This window comes from Arvicola amphibius, chromosome 6, assembly GCF_903992535.2.
Source record: "Arvicola amphibius chromosome 6, mArvAmp1.2, whole genome shotgun sequence".
Lineage (NCBI taxonomy): Eukaryota > Metazoa > Chordata > Mammalia > Rodentia > Cricetidae > Arvicola > Arvicola amphibius.
In genome coordinates, this window is record NC_052052.2 from 88,116,568 (window position 1) to 88,137,459 (window position 20,892).

At 44.3% G+C, this 20,892-nt stretch overlaps 1 protein-coding gene across 3 annotated transcripts in view; it reads right to left on the reverse strand.

The window, feature by feature from the left end:
• Positions 1-20,892, reverse strand: part of Svil (supervillin) — a 202,143-nt gene that overhangs the window by 127,509 nt on the left and 53,742 nt on the right. The gene's annotated exons all lie outside the window — the stretch shown is intronic.

Genomic DNA, 20,892 nt, shown 5'->3' on the forward strand with positions numbered 1-20,892 from the left:
TCACTCCTTCAACACTGGGGCTAGGGGAACACAAAGTTTTTACATGCTGAGGATAGCAAGTGTCTTTTTAATGAGCTGTTCTGTCTCTTTAAGAGACAAGCCACACCCACTCCCTCCCCAGTCCACTGAGGCAGACTGATCTTCAGCTTCCAGCCTGAGTTCCTCCCCTTTTCTGTCTCCCTCTCTAAGAGGCTGCTTCTGCCTCTCCCCACTTCTCCCCTTCCCCCTTCTGTCCCTTCCTTTGCTTTCTCTCTCTCTCTCTCTCTTCTCCCCTTCTCCCTTCCCCCTCCATAACCCACTAAATAAATATTCAACCTTACTCTGCATGGCATGACTATCCATGTCTCTGTCTCTTGCCTGCCACTGTGTGTCTCCCTGCCCTGGGCCAGCCACCACTCAGGGACCTGCAGCCATCCCTACCTGGGACTGGCTGCTCTTGGGATCTCCTGCCCACTGCCTGCTGCCACATGGCCTGCTGCCTGCTGCCACCAGGGATCCTGCAGCATTTTTAATAATTCATTTCAGTCTTCCCCACCGAGATATCTCCCAACCCTGTCTGCTTTTTGTTTGTTTGTTTGCTTGCTTGTTTGGTTTTTTAATATAGGATTTCTGTGTAGTCCTAACTATTCCCTTACTTACTTTGTAGACCAGGCTGGTGTCAAACTCAGAGATCTGCCTGCCTCCCAAATACTGGGAAATGAAGAGCACGCAGTGATGAGCAGAGGTTAAGGATGCAATAACCAGGCTATAGGAAGAAATGTGGGGGGTCCCCCTTATTACATGACTCTCCATTCATCTACTGACTGTGCCAATAGCAGTGTCCTGGTTGGAATCCTGCTCCAAAGTTTGCAAGATTTTCCCACGGGGATTGGGTAAGGAGATACAATCTCTTTATAGGACATTCCCACTGGGGGACACTGGGGGAGGAGACATGGTATCCTTGTATTCTTTTTAATTTTTATTTATTCTATTTATTTATTTCATATTTGTGTGTGCATATGCATGTGCTGTTTGTGTGTTTGTGTGCACCTATGAGCATGCACAGAAGTTAGAGAAGGACTTTGGGTGCCCCCCTCATCACTCTCCACCATATTCCCTTGAGGAAGGGTCTCTCACTCAACCTAAATCTTACTTTTTTTTTTGTTTGTTTTGTTTTTTTGTTCTTTTAAGGCTGGCTGCCAATAAACTCCAGTAATCCTCCTGTCTCCATGCCAAGTACCTGTGGCTTGCTTTTCACATAGGTGCTGAGGATTGAACTCATGCTTCACACTTGTGTGGTAGGCCCTTTACCTACTGAGCCACTTCCCCCAGCTGCCCAGGATGTATCCCAGCATGACAAATAATGTTGCACACATCTGCTATGACTGTGGAAATTAATAATGTTTCTCAACTGACCACCTTTCACCCCTGCATCTTGGTCCCCCAAATCAGGAGCAGGTCCACCCCTAGCTGCATAATCTCTGAAAACACCGAGCTTTGTGGTGTAAGCATCAGCCTTCTCTCTCAGTGTCCAGGCAGGGCTGTGGCAGGGCCCCTCCAAGCTCTTCTCTTCCTCATAGCCACCCTCAAACCACCGAGCTGCTGCTTCCAGACTGGCCTTCAACAGCTCCCTGCCCTGGCATCCCTCCCAGTTTGGGTTTTCAGTGCCGACCTATGAGGAGCTGCCTCTCCTGGACAGGTGGGCAGCAGTTACTCTTCCCCTCACTCGTTAGCCAAGCTGTAACACTAAATTGTCTAAAGAAAGGATTTAATAAAAGTCTTTTATAAATCCATGAGAAACTACATTGAACCTTGCGGTGATCTTGTTATAGACCAAGAACGAATTTGTCCTTAGAGCACTATGAGGAATTTCTCCAGGTATCACCTAGCACTTTTGAAAACAAAAGTGAGAATAGATATGTCTAGTGGGGACATTGCAGGAACCTCACGCCTTGTTAGTGGCATCAAGCGTCTGTACACAACTATGAGAAGTCACATAGGTCATACTGCTGGGAAAAGGTGCTCCTGTCTCCTGTGAATGCCTTTCCCTCATCCTCACTTAGGAAACCCTCACCATCCTGGAAATTCTTCTAAACTCTTCCCTGGTTCTGAAAAGGCAAAGAACCCATGATCTCTTAGCACCTGCAGAACGTGATTCGGTCAGCCACTTCATCTATGTAATAAACATTTGTTTATAAACTAGAGCCTTTGGAGGAAAATTGGTTGTGATACAAAGTTCTATCTCTAGCATTGAAAGCACTTGTAAGGAGATTCTCTCTCCCTCTCTCGCTCTCTCTCTCTCTCTCTCCCTCTCTCCTTCCCCTCCATCATTTACTACATCCCTCCCTCCCTCTCTTCCTCCCTGATCCTTGTCCTTGTTTCCTTTTGTTTTATATGTGTATTGGTGTATGTACATGTTTGTGTGTGCACATGCATGTGGCAGCCAGATGTTGACTGACTTTTCTGTCCTGCCCGGTTCCTGCAATCATTAAGTCCCAAAGAAATCACACAGAAGTCTACATGAACTATAAACTGATTGGCCCACTAGGTCAGACTTCTTATTAACTCTTATAACTTATATTAGCCCATTATTCTTGTCTATGCTAGCCACATGGCTCGGTACCTTTTTTCAGCGAGGCAGTCACATCTTGCTTCTTCTGTGAAGGATCACAACTGCAGAAAGAGCTTCCTTCTTCCCAGAATACTCCTGTTCTCCTTGACCCACCTCTACTTCCTGTCTGGTTGACCCGCCTATACTCCTGCCTGGCTACTGACCAATCAGTGTTTACTTAAAATATAATTTACAGAATACAATTGTCCCACATCAGCCAGATATCAAACTTGTGTATCATTCTTCGTGAAGTGTCATCCAGCTTTGATTTTTGTTTGTTTGTTTGTCTTAAGACAATCTCTTCTTGAGACCTACAACTGCTAATTAGACACAGTTGTCTGGGAGTGAGCTCCAGGGATGCTCTTGGCTCTTCCTTCCCAATGCTGGGATTTTAAGAGCATACTGCTCCACTCAGCTTCTTTATCTGAGTTCTGGGGATAGCACATTTCCAAGCCCCTAGATACAGCCACAAGATACTTTCCTTTTTCTCAGGATAATGAATCAATGCAGAATGCAGAAAATGAACTAGGTAGAGCTGCCCAAGTGTTTCTGGGCAAAAGCCTTAGTCTCATTATGTACCTTCTTGTTCTAAAATAGCAATGACATCAGAGTCTGACCAGGGAAAACAAGGCCACAATACTCTAAGCCTTCTGCTGTTGACAGAGGTTTCTGTCCTGCCCGGTCCTGCAGTCGTTCAATCCCAAAGAAATACACAGAGGTCTATGTTAATTATAAACTGGTTAGCCTATTAGCTCAGGCTTCTTATTGGCTAGCTTTTACATCCTAAACTAACCCTTCTCCACTAATCTGTGCATCACCATGAGGTCCTGGCCTCCTGGCAAAGTTTCAGTATGCTCCAGTGCAGGCAGCTGTTCCCCGTGGCAGCTACATGGCCTTGTATCCTCTAAAAATTGTCAGTTGTACTTGTTTAATAAAATGCTGATTGGCCAGTGGCCAGGCAGGAAGTACAGGCAGGGTGACCAGAACAGGAGAATTCTAGGAAGAGGAAAGGCTCAGTCTGTAGTTATCACCTAGATGCAGAGAACACAAGATGAGAATGCCTCATTGATAAAAGGTACCAGGCCACATGGCCAGCACAGACAAGAATTATGGCTTAATGCAAAATGTAAAAATTAGTTAATAAGAAAACCTGAGCTAATAGGTCAATCAGCATTTTATTAAGCCAATACAAGTGGCAAATCTTTACAGGATACAAGACCATTGTCCCACAGCATTCTGCCTTCTGAAGAGTCCTGCTTTCTAATGGCAATGATCTTTAGCAATCACTGAAAGTCTTTCTAAAGCTACTCATTTCCAGGGGATGAAAGGCTACACAGCCAGAACCCACAGACTATCCTGATTCCTGCTGTGGCAGGATATGACTTGGATTCATTCTTTTTTTTTTCAGAGAGCTTTGGGTTCTGACAGGGACATGCATGGTCTCCAAGCATCTATGCCCACACTTTAGTGTGGGTCTAATGCTGTGGCTATCTGTACCATAGTCATTTTGCTTGTGAGTAGCTTTATTTAAAAGACAAATGTTTTCGGTGGTGATGGTTTCCAGTCAATCTCCTGCTCTCCCGCTCATTCGGTCAATCTGTGGAGTCTTTCTGTCTGTGCTCTCTTTCTGAAAGCTTTTGGCAAACTTAACTGGCCTCAGATGAAGCTTTTGAGCTCCAGGGTCATTTGTAAGTCAGTGGGTTGAACAAATGATGCAACTGATTCTCCCAAGTGGCAGCAGCTCCAGAGCAATGGCTGTGCTACAAGGCTCAGCCCAGACAGTGCTGGCCTCATGATCAAAATGAAATGGGAGTTTGCCAGGGGTGAGCCTGGCCCAGGCTCCAGGGACTCCGCCTCACTTTCGGCTGGACCAACTCTGCCTTCCCGGACACCAGGGTAAGAGTCTGACAAGGAACCAGAGATGTACAAAGTGTGGCATGCTCCAGTTAGGCTGCTGGATGTCTAAAACCAGGGATTTTCTGTCTCTCTGAAGAAGTAGACATGGCATGACAGAACCCCAGAGGCTCTTAAAAGTGAGGTAGAGCTGACGGACATGCCCAAGGGGGTGAGGATGTCCTTTCCACACAGCTATCGACATTGCCAGGCACAGTACCATGGTAGTTTCCTTTGCTGGGCCTAAACACCAACATGAGTGTAGAGCATGATGGGCCTCTTCCCAAGGACTGCCAGAAGAAGGGAAGCATTTGTGTTTTGGCCAATGATACCAGGAGCATTACACACACTGGCTACCAGGGGAGTGAGGTGGCCTTTGAAGAACATGCCTCGGAGATGCGCATCACCCAGCTGGTAGCACAGGGCACATTATGCAACCCAGGAGGCAGAACTTCCTCACCCCATCCAGACACAAGTGAGGGGAATATCATGGCAATTCAAGAGTCCAATCAACCTATAATGAGAGGAACCAGCAGTATGATAAATCCATAGAGCTGGACCTCAGAAATAATTTCACAGTACTTGACACTCAGTGGTACCGCAATTCTACAGCACTGTTCCCACAACAATTGTCATTCTACAGAGCTGTACCATGCATGGCACAGTCATTCTACGTTGCTGGACCCTCCAGAGTACAGCCATGCTATAGCACTGGACCCTGTACAAAATACTTACAGCACATATTCAACAGCGCTGGACCTTGCATGGAATACTTACTCTACAACACTAGATCCTGCATGGTAGAGTCACCCAACAACACGGAACATGCATAACACAGGAGCACGCATGCCAGAGATACTCAGCAACACTGGACACTCAATGTATGATAATTTTACATCAAGGAACCTGCACGGGAAAGTCACTGGACAGTACTGCAATGGGACAGTAATTTTGTATTATGGTATAATCCACAGCAAGGTAAGCCCACAGCCCTGAATCCTCTACATTAGTCATTCTACAGCAATGGACACTCAAAAGTACAGTCATCACAAAGTGATAGACACCATGCCACAAAAATTCTAGAGACATACACAGTACGACAGTTCTACAGTGCTAGCTGCCACATAGTACAGTCATTCTACACTGCCAGATTCTGAACAGTACCATCACCCTGTAGCACTGAACCATGCACAGTATAGTTGTTCTGCACTGCTAGACCCCTGACAATACAGTCCTTCTACAGTGCATGATCTGAACAGTACAATCATCCTGCAACACTGAACCATGCACATATAGTTGCTCTGCATTGCTGGACCCTGGCAGTACAATAATTCTACAGAGCTGGACACTCCATGGTACAATTTTCTATGGTACTGGACACTGCATATTACACTTATGTTAAGGCACTGAACCCTTCACAGCACAATCATCCTGTAGTACAGAGTACAGTCATCCTGCAGCAGTGAACCCTTCACAGCACAATCATCCTACAGCACAGAGTACAGCCATCCCCCTATAGCAGTGAACCCTTCACAACACAATCATCCTATAGTACAAAGTACTATCATCCTATAGCAGTGAACCCTTCACAGCACAATCATCCTGTAGTACAGAGTACAGTCATCCTGCAGCAGTGGACTCTTCACAGCACAATCATCCTGTAGTACAGAGTACAGTCATCCTGCAGCAGTGAACCCTTCACAGCACAATCATCCTGTAGTACAGAGTACAGTCATCCTGCAGCAGTGAACCCTTCACAGCACAATCATCCTGTAGTACAGAGTACAGTCATCCTGCAGCAGTGGACTCTTCACAGCACAATCATCCTGTAGTACAGAGTACAGTCATCCTGCAGCAGTGAACCCTTCACAGCACAATCATCCTGTAGTACAGAGTACAGTCATCCTGCAGCAGTGAACCCTTCATAGCACAATCATCCTACAGCACAGAGTACAGCCATCCCCCTATAGCAGTGAACCCTTCACAGCACAATCATCCTACAGTACAGAGTACAGTCATCCTATAGCACTGGACCTTTCACAGCACAGTCATCCTACAGCACAGAGTACAGTCATCCTGCAGCTCAAGACCATGCTTAGTACAGTCACTGTACACTTCTGGACCTTTGACAGTACCGACATTCTGTAGACCTATGCCCTCCTCAGTGCTATCATTCTACAGAGGTGGACTCTGCACAGTAGTTAATTTACAGAACTGGACTCTCTTTGGTACAGCCATTTGACAGCACTGGACACTCATCAGTACATGGGATCTTGCAGGGTACAGTTATTCCACAGCACTGGACACAGCATGGTACAGTCAGTCTCCACACTGGACCCTACATGATATATATATATATATATATATATATATATATATATATATATATATATATATATCTGTGCTGGACTTTGCTGGACAGTCATTCTGAAGTCTGAACCTTCAGCAATACTACAGCACTGAGCACTCCATTGAACAGTATTTCAGCATCACCGAACACTCCCTAGTATAGTAATCCTTTAGTGCTGGACCCTCTCCAGTTTAGCCATTCTACAGAATTGGACTCTACAGTAAAGTCATTATAGAGAGCTGTACCCACCATAGCTCAGTATTCAACAGCTTAGCACCCTCCATGGTACAGCATTCTACAGTGCTGGGCCCTGTACTACACAATCAATCTACACTGTAACTGGACTCACCATCCTACAGCACTGGACCCTCCATGGCACAGGTTTTCTGTAACACAGGGCTCTCATGATATAGTAATCATACAGCGATGAATTTTCATGGCTCAGTATCCTAAGGTGCTGGCCATTACACAGTGTGGTCATTCTCTGATGCTGGCTCCCTTTACAGTAGTGTCTTATGTGATCTTCCACGGTACACACGCTACAGCACTGAGCCCTCCACTGCACACTCTTTCTGTGACACTCAACTGCCCCACCCTGCAGGTGCCTGTGGCTTCAGCTGGGCATTGGAAACACAGGTCCCCAATGGTACAAGCTGACGAAAAATAAGCAATGGGAAGTTTAGTTTTATCAAACATGCACTTCGGTTTCTTAGAGTTCTCATTTCCTTGCCATCAGGGAAGGTTTGGTTTGTATCCAAGCACTGAAAATTAATGGCCTGGATGAGGTCTCCTACCGCGGCTACAGTCAGTTCTACAAGAACCAAGACTCTGTCATTCCCAGGCAAAGCACCAGCTCAAATTTCACAGAGCAGAACCACAATAGCTTCCAAGGGTGGGAGTAAGAGACAGGAAGGGAACAAGAAAGGAAGGGGGGACAAGAGAGATGGAGTCCACAAGTCAAGTGGGAAGAAAGGAGATTCGTTAGGCAGGAAAACAGAACAGAAAGAACAAGGTACACTTCATCTTCCCTTTCCAAGGACTTGGTGTGGCAGACTGGCCCTTCAAAGATCTGGGGTTCCCAACTGGGTCCAGACACCAGGTGAACTACTCACGACCATGCACAAGAGCAGTGGACTGACTCAAAATCACACATGGTCCATGTTGCAGTAGGAGAGAAAGCAAGGCCCACTGTGTGGGAGAAGGGAGGAAGTTAATATATCGGCATGAGCAGTTACTGCAGAGTTCCTCCCTAGGCCTCCCTTCCACCCATGCATCTGCTCATGACTCCACTGACACAGGCTCACAAAACACGACCGGTTTGAGGACAGACATTTCTGTCTACTTTGTGACCTGCTGTTTGTCTCCAGAGCTTAGAAGAGTGCCCACGAAGTAGGCCAATAAAGAGTTGCTGAAAGACTACAATGGGGTAAGTTCTAGGGCTTGGGAGATGGCAGAGTTGGTGAAGGGCTTGTTGTGGAAGCATGAAGACCCCACAACCCACATAAAAGCTGGGCACAGCTTGTAACTCCACCACTAGAGAGAGACAAGAGGGTCACTGGGCCTCACTGGCCGGTTAGTCTAGCCTAATGGTGAGTTCCAAAAACTAAAATGGAGAGTGACTGAGAAAGATACCTTCTACCTGTGACCTACACACACACACACACAGAGAGAGAGAGAGAGAGAGAGAGAGAGAGAGAGAGAGAGCACATATACATACACATACACAAACACAGAGATGTATGTTCCATAGAAAATATACCAAACTTAGAATATTTTCAAGGCAAATTCGCTTCCTCCCACCGGTGATTGTACCCCAGGCTGGCTCTGGGCTGACTTAGTCTGCCTCCTTTCAGGGTGCCTCTTTGGGGAAGAGCTCTCACATTAAAGAGTCTGATGTCAGCACTGAGCTCCCTGGCTTCCTCCGTGCATTCTTATTCTACAGGCTTGGCATCACTTAAGCAAACCCACCTCTCAGGGACCATACTCACACAAAGGCACGGCAACCTTCATGGACAGCTATCTGATATGGTAAGTCCTCAAGGCAGGATCGCTTTTCAGAGAGGCCCTGCCCAATGTGTTCAGATGATGGCCAAGCAGGCAAGTTTACTCCTTTCTCCCCAGAAACATGAGACTGCTTCCTGTACCAGTGAGTATTAATTGAAATCCCTAGTGGGCCATCCAGGATATGAAACTTACAGTAATCTAATCTTGCAGAGGAAGAAGTACAAATCATAGTTACACGGTCTGACAAAGAGAGACGTGATTAATGCCAGGCTGCCACAGGTCAGGGCCCATGGTGAGTGCTCCCTGAGAGAAACAGCCCGATTCGAGGGATCCAACATGCAAACATCAGAATCGACATCTTGATTTTCATACTTGGGCTGGGGTTGTGGGAAGGGGACGCCCTGTTCTCGGGACCACAGTGCAGAAGACTTCTTTGCCTACTGGGCGAAGAAGCCCCATGGCCACAGCAGCAGAAGGGATCTATTTGGGCTCCTCTGACCCAAAGTGCTGCATTTATGCTCTGGGGTTACTTTCCTAGGGAGTGTAAGGCCTGTGAATCATGCCTCACAAAATGACCCAGAAACCCCAACCTCTGCAGGGAGGACCACAGCCCGGGCAGAGCACAGTAAAGAAGAGAGCTGCCTGCACCCCGCCCAACAGCAGCACAGCTCTGAGGAAGAACTGGCTCCCTCCCGAAGCAGCACCATTTCCAGGGAAGTACAGCCCAAGTGCCCTGGGAAAGCTGGTCAGGATGCCTATAGCCTGGAACCAGCGTTCTGCTTTTTTTTTTCCTTCTACACAGCTGTATTCAATTTTCTGTCCTTGGGGTTTTAAAGGAACATTTATTTCAGGGCCAGGATTCTCAAGTTTTATGGTTATACAACTCCCTCCCAGGGCCAAAGAATGTTTGAAAAAGTCTTAAGCCCAACAACAAGAATTAGTGAAACGATCCAAAGAAACTGAAATGAGAAACATCAAGACCCGTTCCAATTTAGAGTCAGCCTCTTACTACACTGCAGTGCACGTTCTGTCTGCCCTGCGAAGCTCGTGCAACCATTTCCATGCAGATCTAGGTAGGAGTGCAAGGTCCAGTGGGTGTGTGTGTGTGTGTGTGAGAGAGAGAGAGAGAGAGAGAGAGAGAGAGAGAGAGAGAGAGAGAGAGAGAGAGAGAGAGAGAGAGGGAGGGAGGGAGGGAGGGAGGGAGGGAGGGAGAGAGAGAGAGGTGGAGAAAGGCGGAGAATGCAGACCCAGCAGAGGCTTTCAGACGCATGAAGGTGTGTTACAGCCATTCATGGCGCCTCCTTTCTGCTCCACAATGAAGTTTATTGTAAATTAGACCTAGAGATTAATTAGACTCAATAAAAGATTTTAAAAGCAAATGATCCCTTTATAAGGGCTATATTATAGTTTATTTTGCCTGTTAGAGTTGGGTATCCTAGGTAGTTTTGGTAGCTGACCGCAGAGGGTAAGGAGGGAGGGAGGGAAATGAAGGGGGAGAGGAGAGAAAGAAGTGAGAAGGGAAGACAGACGTACAATTTTACTTAGAATTTTAGTGGTATGTTTAACTGACTGTCAAGAAGCCAATTTCACCATTAACATCTAACCATCCTTGACAGGATAAGAGCACCCCGGAACCCATGAAGCACCAAACAGCTGTCCAGATGCAACGCCATGGCCCTGCTGAGGAAGGCTCCATCTCCCTTACCTGGCCTCTGCTGCCATTGTCTCATGTCACCAGATCACCCACCTCAGCCATCTGTGCACACGGACGAGAGCACATTCCTCACTCCACCCTCAAGTCTCCCACAGGCTGCAGACTGGCTTCACACAAAAGTCTGAGCTGACAGCAAGGCAAGACTCAGCTCTGGGGCCTGAGGTTTACAACACAGCACACACCACCCACATTAGAGGCCTGGCTACTACCCAAGACAAATAAGATGTTTCTGAGAAACAAAGCGATTTTTACAGATCCAGCCTAAGCAGATGGAATCGGAACTCCTCCATCGAGGCAGCTGCCTGCCCGCAGCACCTGCTACTTATAGCAGCTCCGAGAAGAACCAGAGAACCAGCGCACTGACCTTGCCTGGCCCTGGCCATGATGAGGCCTGCTGCAGCCTGCTCTGGGGCTTAGTCCCCAGCAGAGACTTCCAAACCCTTTCTCTCTGTAGCACTTTCTCTTACGTTTTAAAAATAATCAAAAGTATCCTTTAGCACAGCCCTGAAGCAAAGCGACCAGGTCGGGTCGAAGGTCCAACACTTCCTCCTGATAACCACCCAGCTCCTGTGATTGGAAGCGGAGAGATATTAAAGTCCTAAACCAGCGGAAAGCAAAATTAAAAAACATAACAACACAAAACACACCCAAGATTTAAAGTCAGGACTTCCATGAAGACAGCATATAACATCTCAAAGTAGTTTAGAAACTTAATAATATTTTTAAAGTTTTGTTACATCTTCAATTTTATTTGCATAGGTGCATATACGTAAGGTACCCGTGTGCCACGGTGGGCATGTGGCGCTCAGAGGGCAGCTGGTGGGAGTCCGTTCTTTCTCTGAGAGACTGAACTCAGGTCATCAACCAGGCTGGGCAACAGACTCCTCCACCTGCTGAGCCATCTTGTCACCCTCATTTTGTCACAATAATAAATTTTCAAACCTTATGAATCTGTGTTCTAGATAGTTAAGATGTCTATTCTTGAATAGTCACATTTAATACTGGAAATGAAATAATAAATGTATTATTCCAAGAAGTATATAACCAAGAAAATATAACCAAGCAACTCCCAGCTCATGGGTCAAGAATAAACAACAACAAGACACGTATATACAATTCCTTACATCAGGAGGTATTAACTGGGGCTACTGAAAAAGGAGCATTCCCTTGCTCCACGCCAACTCAGTCAGAGAAAGCGAGGAGTTTTAAGTTTTCACTGTCCATGATGGACTGTCTATATTCCAGACAAGAAAAGGTCGAGCTTTTAGCTAGTGACACTCAACTACAACCTTAAAAATCTTACTCACCATGGAGGCCAACCTGGTCTACAAACTGAATTTCAGGTCAGCCAGGGATACATAGTGAGAAAACAAACAGAAAACTCTGACTCCACAAAGAATGTGTGCACATATGCACTTGTTCGCACGCACGTGCACATGCACACACACATCCTGTAGGAGGAAAAATAAATATTGCTTAGACTCATTAAAATGAACACCTGTGTGCAGGTGCAAATCATGATATTTGCTCAATACACATCAATAGGGCTTCCCAGTTTGAGGAGCATCCTGTCCCAAGGAACAGTGTCCCAACAGAGGGAAGACTCAGTTGTTACTTGAAGGAACATGTGTTTCAAAAAGTAATTTTCAATCATCTAAATTATTAAAGAAGCTTGGGAGTGAGGGGGGCATGCTAATGGAGCTGGCAAGAGTCACAGTCTTCCAAACAGTGTACGCTAAGTCTCTCTCTCTCTCTCTCTCTCTCTCTCTCTCTCTCTCTCTGCATGTCTGTATGTGTGTGTGTCTCTGTGTGTGTATCTCTGTGTGTGTGCACAAGTGTGTGTTCTGTGCCTCTACCTTAGGGCCTGCTATGGCCCCAGTGATCCACACTCCGGATTTCACTTAGGTCTTACTAGACCCAAAGCAATAAGGTATTTGCCATCAAGACCCCAATATATCTAAGAGCAGTGTCCTTTCCTTTTTCTCTGGATCATAATAACAAAATGGACCTGGTGGGGCCTCAGTGGTAAAGCTCAGGGTTACCATTTGCCCCATCTGGGTTCTATCCCTAGCACAAAACCAAAACAAACAAAAAGACACAATCAAACCCACTGGAGAACAAAGCACAACACAGAAGTCTTCCTGGGATCCTGGGTCCGGCAAAGCCTTCCTGCACATAGACTGTCTGCAGCTTCCCAGGCACTGCTACTTGCAGGATTACAAATCTTGGGTATATCAGACCTTCAGACTCAGCAGCCACCCCTGCAGGGTGCTCCTCCAGCATCACAAGGCTGCTCACTCCCCACTCTGCCTTGGCCTACTCTGATTTCGAATCACTAGGGCAGAGCCACTCCTGAGGATGTGGACGACATCCATCTAGGCAGTTCCAGCAAACACTTCAATTCTCTTACTGAGCACTCCGGGGCAGGGGGATCTTCAACTCTGTAGAGCCTCCCTCTTGGCAAGTCACCTTAGGTCAGAGATCACTCTCGGGCCACACCTGTGCACCCAGGTTCTTCTGCGGCCCTGTAACTCTAACCCACCTCATACTAACCTCACTGTCTGCCCTGAAAGTAGGTTTGCCTGTCTGTATGTCTCACCTCCTATTTGGACTTCCACCTCAGAGATCCATACTCATCTTCAATGTATGTATGACTATTTCACAGGTATCTCCACCTAGTGTGTCCATACAAACTCCTGAGCAGCCTGAGGAAGCTCCGACTTCTCCTCTCTCACCAATTCCCATCATACCCATCATGTCTTTCACACAAGGGAAGAATGACATCTTTGCATTCCACTCCTAAGGAGCAATGACTCTAAAACCCTTCTCCTGTGTTTCTTCGCTATTAGCTTATCTTCTCTGAGAAAACATCTATCCAGGCCTTTAGCCCAATTTCTGCTTTTGTTTTTTAAGTCATAAAAATCCTTACATGTTCTACTTATAACCCTTAATCATACTATGATTTGAAACCATTTTGTCAGTTCCCGTCGTGTGTGTGTGTGTGTGTGTTGGATTTGTTATGTGCACAAGTATGTGCAAGTGCATGCACCAGAAAGTGTCCTATCTTTCTCTACCTCTCTCCACATTGTTTCTTTTTGGAAGGATGGTCTCTTGCTGAACTTGGACTGTGCATTTCTCAACTAGGCTGGCAGTCAGCATGCTCTGGTGATCCTTCTGGTCTGTCCCCTCAGGGCAGGGATTACAAGCATATGCAGGACCACCCGAACTTTTTTCTTTTTTCTTTTTTCTACTTGGGCGCTGGGATCCTAGCTCTGGTCCTCATGGCTGCATGGCAGGAGTTCTTGACCTCTGGGCAGCCAGCCTGTCCAGCCCTTTCACTTTCTTTTTCCTGTATCTTGATAAATGGAGGCTTTTAACCTTGATGGAAGTCACTCCTCCATCCATTTCTCTTCTGCTGTTTGTGCTTTTGATGCAATGTCTTAAAAACCTGAATCCATCAAAAATCATTAAAGACTTGTTTTCCTCCAGTTTCTTCTAAGTTTTCAATCGCTTCTACATTTCTAGCTCTTACAATAAGCTGTGATCCATCTTGAATTAATTCTTGTGACACTGTGTGAGGTAGGGACTCAATCCCCTCCCTCTGCACATGTCCCAGGGCCCTGTGCTAAAGACACCACTCTTTCCCCTTGGAATTGCTTTGCTAAACTGCCAAAAATCAATTGACCACAAATGTATGGATATATTTCTAGACCCTAAATTATATCCTATGCATCTTTATTTCCAACCAACACCCAGTTCTGACTACTGTAGCAATTTTCAATGGGAACCTTCTACTTTGTTGTCTTCCAGCCTGTTGTGCGTGTCCTGGTTCCTCTGATTCTCTACACCAGTCGTAGGATTAGCTGCAAAGGATCCAGCTGAAGTTTTATAAAGACTGAATCAAATTCAGTGGATAAATTAGGCAAGTATTGATTTTTTTTTTTAAAAATATGAGACAGGCCTTCAATATGTAGCCTGGCCTCAAACTCACTACTCTTTCTATCCTCGCTTTTTGCATGCTGGATTTACATGTATGTGCCATTGTGCCCTGCGAGAAGTACTGAGATTTTGATAATAGTAGTAGCTATATTGACTCAAGAACATGGGATGTTTTCACAATTGTTTGTTTTTTTATTTATTTCAGTGATGTGCCATAGTGAAGAGTATTCCCTTTGACATCTGCTAAATTTATTCTATTATTGTCAAGCCACTACATGGAAAAAACTTCATTTTACATTATTCATTTAAAATTGAAAAAATATAACTGATTTTTTACATTCGTTTTATATCCTATAACCTTGCGAACTTGCTCATTATTTTTCATACTCTCATAGATTCTCAAGGATTTTCTTTACATAAAATAAAGCCATCTGCATACAGAGATGGCTGTTTTCCTTTCTAATCTGAACATCTCACATTTCATCTCATTGCATAACTGTCCTGGCTACAACCTCTAGCAATACTGTATTATTGTGGATTATAATAAAATAGTCCCACACTAGCTCAGAATGGAGTATAATAAAGATGTCTTTATTTAGGGGTAACTCACAGATTGGCAGTCCTCTGCATGAGCAGGGAACAGGAACTGAATTCAGCAGCCAAGGGGCCGCACATGTTTTTACATCGCATATATAGTATATTTGACCACACACAAAGTGGGCAAGTATCTTAAAGGCTATACGCTGAAGGAGTTCCCACAGCACTGTGAAGCCTGATTAATAAAAACTCAGGGTCAGAAATTGGGGATGAACCTGGAAATCTGAAAAGCAAAACAGCCAGCCACTGGCTCTTACCTCAACCTCAGTCTGAAATGGTGATCCTGCCTCCTGGAATCTCAGAATGAGACTGCATCTGAGAGCTATCTTTCCCCATCTTATATTCCTCTCTAGGGCTGGGATTAAAGGCATGCACCACTGAGATTAAAGGTGGGTGTCTAAAAGGCTGACTAGTGGGACTGTTTTACTCTCAGATCTTCAGGCAGTCTTTATTTATTAAAATACAACTGAAATGCTACATTTCCCCCTTTTTGTCTAAAAAAATAAAAAAGGCTATAACTAATATAAGAAAACTAAATATAGTAAGTAAAATGACTATATACAATATATACAGGCAATAAATATATCAATAATGTCTAGTCCATTTGCATTTGACAAATTCAGAGAAAATACTTTATATCTATCCTATATTGGTGAGTCCAAAGTCTTATACCTTATTAACTTTTATCATAATTTGCATTCTGTGTCTCATAAATTATAACTATAGCTATCTAATATTCAACTCCCTCAGAGACCCAAGAAGGAAATAATATTAACTGAGTAAGAAAGAAGTGCAAGCAAGTGACTTCCAAAACATGTGTGTAATGACAGAAACAGCTGGCTGCCTGGGCAGTCACCCAAAGTTCCTCTGCAATGTTGGGGCATCCATCTTCGGCCTACAGGCCTAGCATATTTGACAGACTTTTCTGTGAAGCAGGGTATTTTGTGTCCTGCTTATCTAACTAGGACAGTACAATGTCAGCAGTTGAGGCAGGGGCATTTTCTTGCCCAGTGGCTTACTTATACCACAAAGAAAGTAAACTCCATGTGGAGTTTCTTTGATGACCATTATCTTCTCTAAAGTAGATTGGTGCTTCTAGAAACAACATGTCTCATTGTCATAAAAAAAGAAGAATCTAGGTTATTAAAACATCTTAAATGCCATATTCTGTAGATCTTTGAAGTGTTTGAAGATGACCTATCTATCTAAATTATATCTTTGTTTGACCTAGAAAACATACTTAATGTGACTACAAGTTCTATTAACTACTAACCTAAATTTCTTTATTATCCTAAACAGTTAATAATAATAGTTTTCAAGACTAGAGATTTGCATTACATTGTTAAATGAGCTGTATAGGTACAATACCTTGAACAAGATTAGAAATGCATGTACAGTATATTTTAATAAAATTAATCTCAAATTTGTATCAATATACAAAATTTGCATACAATATACAAAAGTAAAACCAATGCAAAACATTTAAAACTAATAGTTGCTTTCAAAAAGTAGATTTAATAATATACCTTTTTATCTTATCATATCTATATCCCCCTTTTCAGAGTAGATTCAATAATCTACCTTTCTATCTTATCATATTTATATCTTCTTTTTTCTTTTCTTTTCTCTCTCTCTCTCTCTCTCTCTCTCTCTCTCTCTCTCTCTCTCTCTCTCTCTCTCTTTCTTTAATTTTTTGGTTTTTTGAGACAGGGTTTCTCAGTAGCTATAGAGTCCATCCTGGAACTTGCTCTGTAGACCAGACTGACCTTGAACTCACAGAGATTCACCTGCTTCTGCCTCCCGAGTGCTAGGATTAAAGGCATGCACCCCCACTGCCTGGCCTATTTTTGTTTTTTGTTTTTATTCAAAACAAGAACCTTGAATCTAATTTCCTTAGTTTAGGTTTTTTTCCTGACCATTATCCATAACAACTTATAAACAAGACATTAAACAAAAACAAATATCTATAATCCATTTTTGAAGGATGTGGGCATAGTTTTCTAGTATACTTCCTGCTGATTGGGGTGCTAATAATCTTATGAGGACCCAAGAAAATTTAGGATTATGGTTCTAGTCATTACTGGAGTTTTCTGTGAGACTGGATCATTTCAATTAGCAGTCTTGAATTTGTTCTGGATGTAGAACTCAGAAGAAACTGCAACAAATGTACTCTGAAAGATTGGATCATATGTGTCATCCATTTCCATTGGAGATCGCTCAGGGGGGTCCTTCCTTGATCAAACCTTATTATCTTAAGCAATAATGAATCCACAACCGATCAAAACTTATTTTTCTTAACCAAGAATAAATCCACAGCCTCTCACTTCCTCTGGAAAAAAAAGCAAAACCTCTTCCCCAAAGTAATGTATCTTTTGATTTAAATTTTGAAGTCAAGGCATTTCAAAATATATAGGTTGGATTAATCTAGCAGCATTAATAATCAAATGTCTTTTAGCAGTTGTTGTTCCTTCCTAGAGCTGGAATTGCAATCCCAAGTCTGACTTGGGCTGGTGGCTAAAAAGCCTCAGGCAAATGGCATTTTCATGAATTCGTACCCCAAAACATTGGGTGATAAATGAAGCATGATTAATAAAAAAAAAACAAAAATCAAAACAAAAAAAACCTCAAAGTCAGAAATTGAACCTGAAGAACTAAAAAAGCAAACCAGCCAGCCACTGCCTCTTACCTCTATCTTAGTCAGATATGGTAATCCTGCCTCCCAGAATCTCAGAAGTGATGTGGGAAGTCCTTCTGTATATATGCTACTTTTGTTGGTTTAATGAATAAAGAAACTACTCTGAGCCTATAGCAGGGCAGAGCAGAGCTAGGCAGGGAAAACTAAACTGAATGCTGGAAGAAAGAACACAGAGTCAGGGAGAAGCCATGTAGCCCCGCTGAGACAGACGCTGGACAGAACCTTGCCAGTAGGCCACAGCCACATGGTAATACACAGATTAATAGAGATGGGCTAAATTAAGATGTAAGAGCTAGCCAATAAGAATCTAGAGATAATAGGCCAAGCAGTGATTTAATTAGTACAGTTTCTATGTGGTTATTTCGTAGCTGAGCAGGCAGGAACAAACAAGTGGCCTCCTACAACACAGAAGGAAACTGCATCTAAGAGCTATCTTCCCCCGTTTGATATTCCTCCCTAGGGCTGGGATCTAAGGCATGCACCACTGAGATTAAATGTGAGAGTCACTGTGGCTACTAGGATTAAAGGTGTGTGTTATTGTGGCTACTGGGATTAAAGGTGTGTGTTACCATAACCTGGTGTAGAAGGCTGACCAGTGGGACTGTTTTACTCTCAGATCTTCAGGCAGTCTTTATTTATTAAAATACAACTGAAATGCCACAAGAGCACTGTATTAGTTTTCTAATCTCATTAGCTTTGAGAGAGAGTATCCAGGTTTACCAGAGTGATAGAGAGAAGAAGATAGGCAAACCAAATGATGGACAGATGGATGGATGGATGGATGGATGAATTGGTGGATAGATGTGTGGATAGGTGGATTGATGGGCGAATGGGTGGGTGGACAGGTGGATGGATTATAGGTAAGTTTCTAGGGGTTCTGGATCTTGTAATAATGAGGACTAAGCCCACAATGGGCTACCTACAGGCTGGAGAGACCCAAGGATGCCCTGATGCATAGCTCAGGCTAAGTCCAAAGCCCTCAGAATGTGGTGCTAGACCTGTCAGTCCAGTTGAACAGAAGGCCTGAGAACTCCTGAGCTATGGTGCAAGATGGGAATCCAAAGTCCTTAGAATGCTTGGTCATGTGCAGTGATTGAAATAATGGTATGCCAGCTTCAGAAGCGAGAGGAAATTAACATCGTGGCCTTTTCATATACCTGGAATCTCAGATGATTAGATGGTGTTTCCGCACGAAGGGCAGACCTTCCTCATGTGTTCTACTGACTCACATGCCAATCTCCTCCCCAAATACTCAACATATGTGCGCACACACACACACACACACACACACACACTGCGTTACTAGCTATTTAGGATCCTTTCATCTAGTCAAGCCTATATATTTAAATACACCAGCACAAATATTAAAGGGCAGTGATGGGGACGACATCTTCCTCTTATCTCTGACACTGAGGGAAACTTTCTGTCCATTCAGAATGAAACAGCCGTGAACTCTACAGATGGAGAAGTCTTCTGCCAGCCCTGGTTTGCTGAGTGTTGTTAAACACAGTGAGGCACAGGACTCAGTCAATGTGGTCACCACGCCTTTGCTTACTTTTCCTCATGCCCTCTGCCTACCAGCTGCTTAGCTTGCTATTTCTCCCATACATGATGTCTCTGCTGCAAGGCATCCTGTATCTCCCCAGTTAGTCACCATATATACGAAGCTTCAACTTGAGTCAAAGGATTTGACTATTTTTTTGTATGAACAAATCTAATGGCATCTGTATATAGCCTAGTCCTGCAGGCACTCATAATGCCTGTCCTTGTAACAACCATTCCAATGAGGCAGATACGATTTCCACTGTGGGCAAGGAGCATGGAAGACAGGCTACATGTCCTTCCACCATCAGGAAGACACAAAAGTCAGACCCATCCAGTACTAAAGCCAAGCCACCTAGCTCTAGGGCTCATTCTCTTAAACCCTTGTGGCTGAGCAATTCCTTTTGCTCACCTGCAGCACTTGCATCTGCATCTCAGCATTGCCATTCTCATTTATAACTACATCACTTGTGGCTGATAGTCAGAAAAGAGCAAATTCGCAAGTGGAATGCTAGTCGCAGGCCACAGCTTGCACAGAACCAGGACAAGCACTGCTGACCAACAGCCATGGAAACGTGAAGGTCCATTAGTTCTGAGGATAACCATTTAGCCAATGCAATGTTCCCCGGTCACTTGACTACACCACCAGTGCCCATTGCACAGTTGGGACGCTGTGCTCCAAGAAACACTCAGAGAAATACCACCCTGAGTTAAGCCACTAACAGTTCCTCCCTTTCTGCACTGGTTCTGCTCCTTTATAAAAAGTCTAAGTAAACTGAACATGCTGAAATGTGTCTCTGATCCCAGTGTTTGGGTTAAGGCTTCAGCCTCTGGCATTCCTATACCCCAAGAGTCTAGAATGTTTGGGGGGAAGTTCCATCCCAAGCCCCCTCCTCTGGGAGTCTCCTCAGTCCAGACTCCATCTCCAAGAAAGCCTGCCAAAGGGTGACCCCTCCTCAGAGATGCTAAAGACCACTCCTCCCACAGGGTAATTAAACAGCCCCCAGAGAACAAGCAAGTGGCTTTCTGGTCTTCCTTCTCCCTCTCCTCTCTGGGGGCTGGAAGGCCACCCGGGAGCACTGGCATCCATTAAACCTAGGCTTTTTCTAATTCGGTTTGATTTGGTCTGATTTGGATTATTGCGTTGGCCGAGCACTCAAGAGACTGAGGCAGAATGAGGTGTCCAGTGATCTCTATGTATACGTAGTTTTACTGAGAAATTAGCTTATGTGGAAGGATTAGATTGAATACTTTGTAAAGGTTCATGAAGGCGATCACTAAAAATGAGAAATCAGAAGTGAGGACAAGACGGCAAAGGCTCGATGTGATAACCCTGTAGAAACTAAGGGTTTCGTATCTACCCCTTCACTCTATGCCGGACACATCTTTGCACTTGAATTTAGTTTATGCACAAAGAAAATGACCACTTTTCATGAACACACCCTGAGAATAAATGGGAATAAATGGGAAAACACACATACAAACACACACACAGAGAGAGAGAGAGAGAGAGAGAGACAGAGAGAGAGACAGACAGACAGACAGACAGACAGACAGACAGACAGACA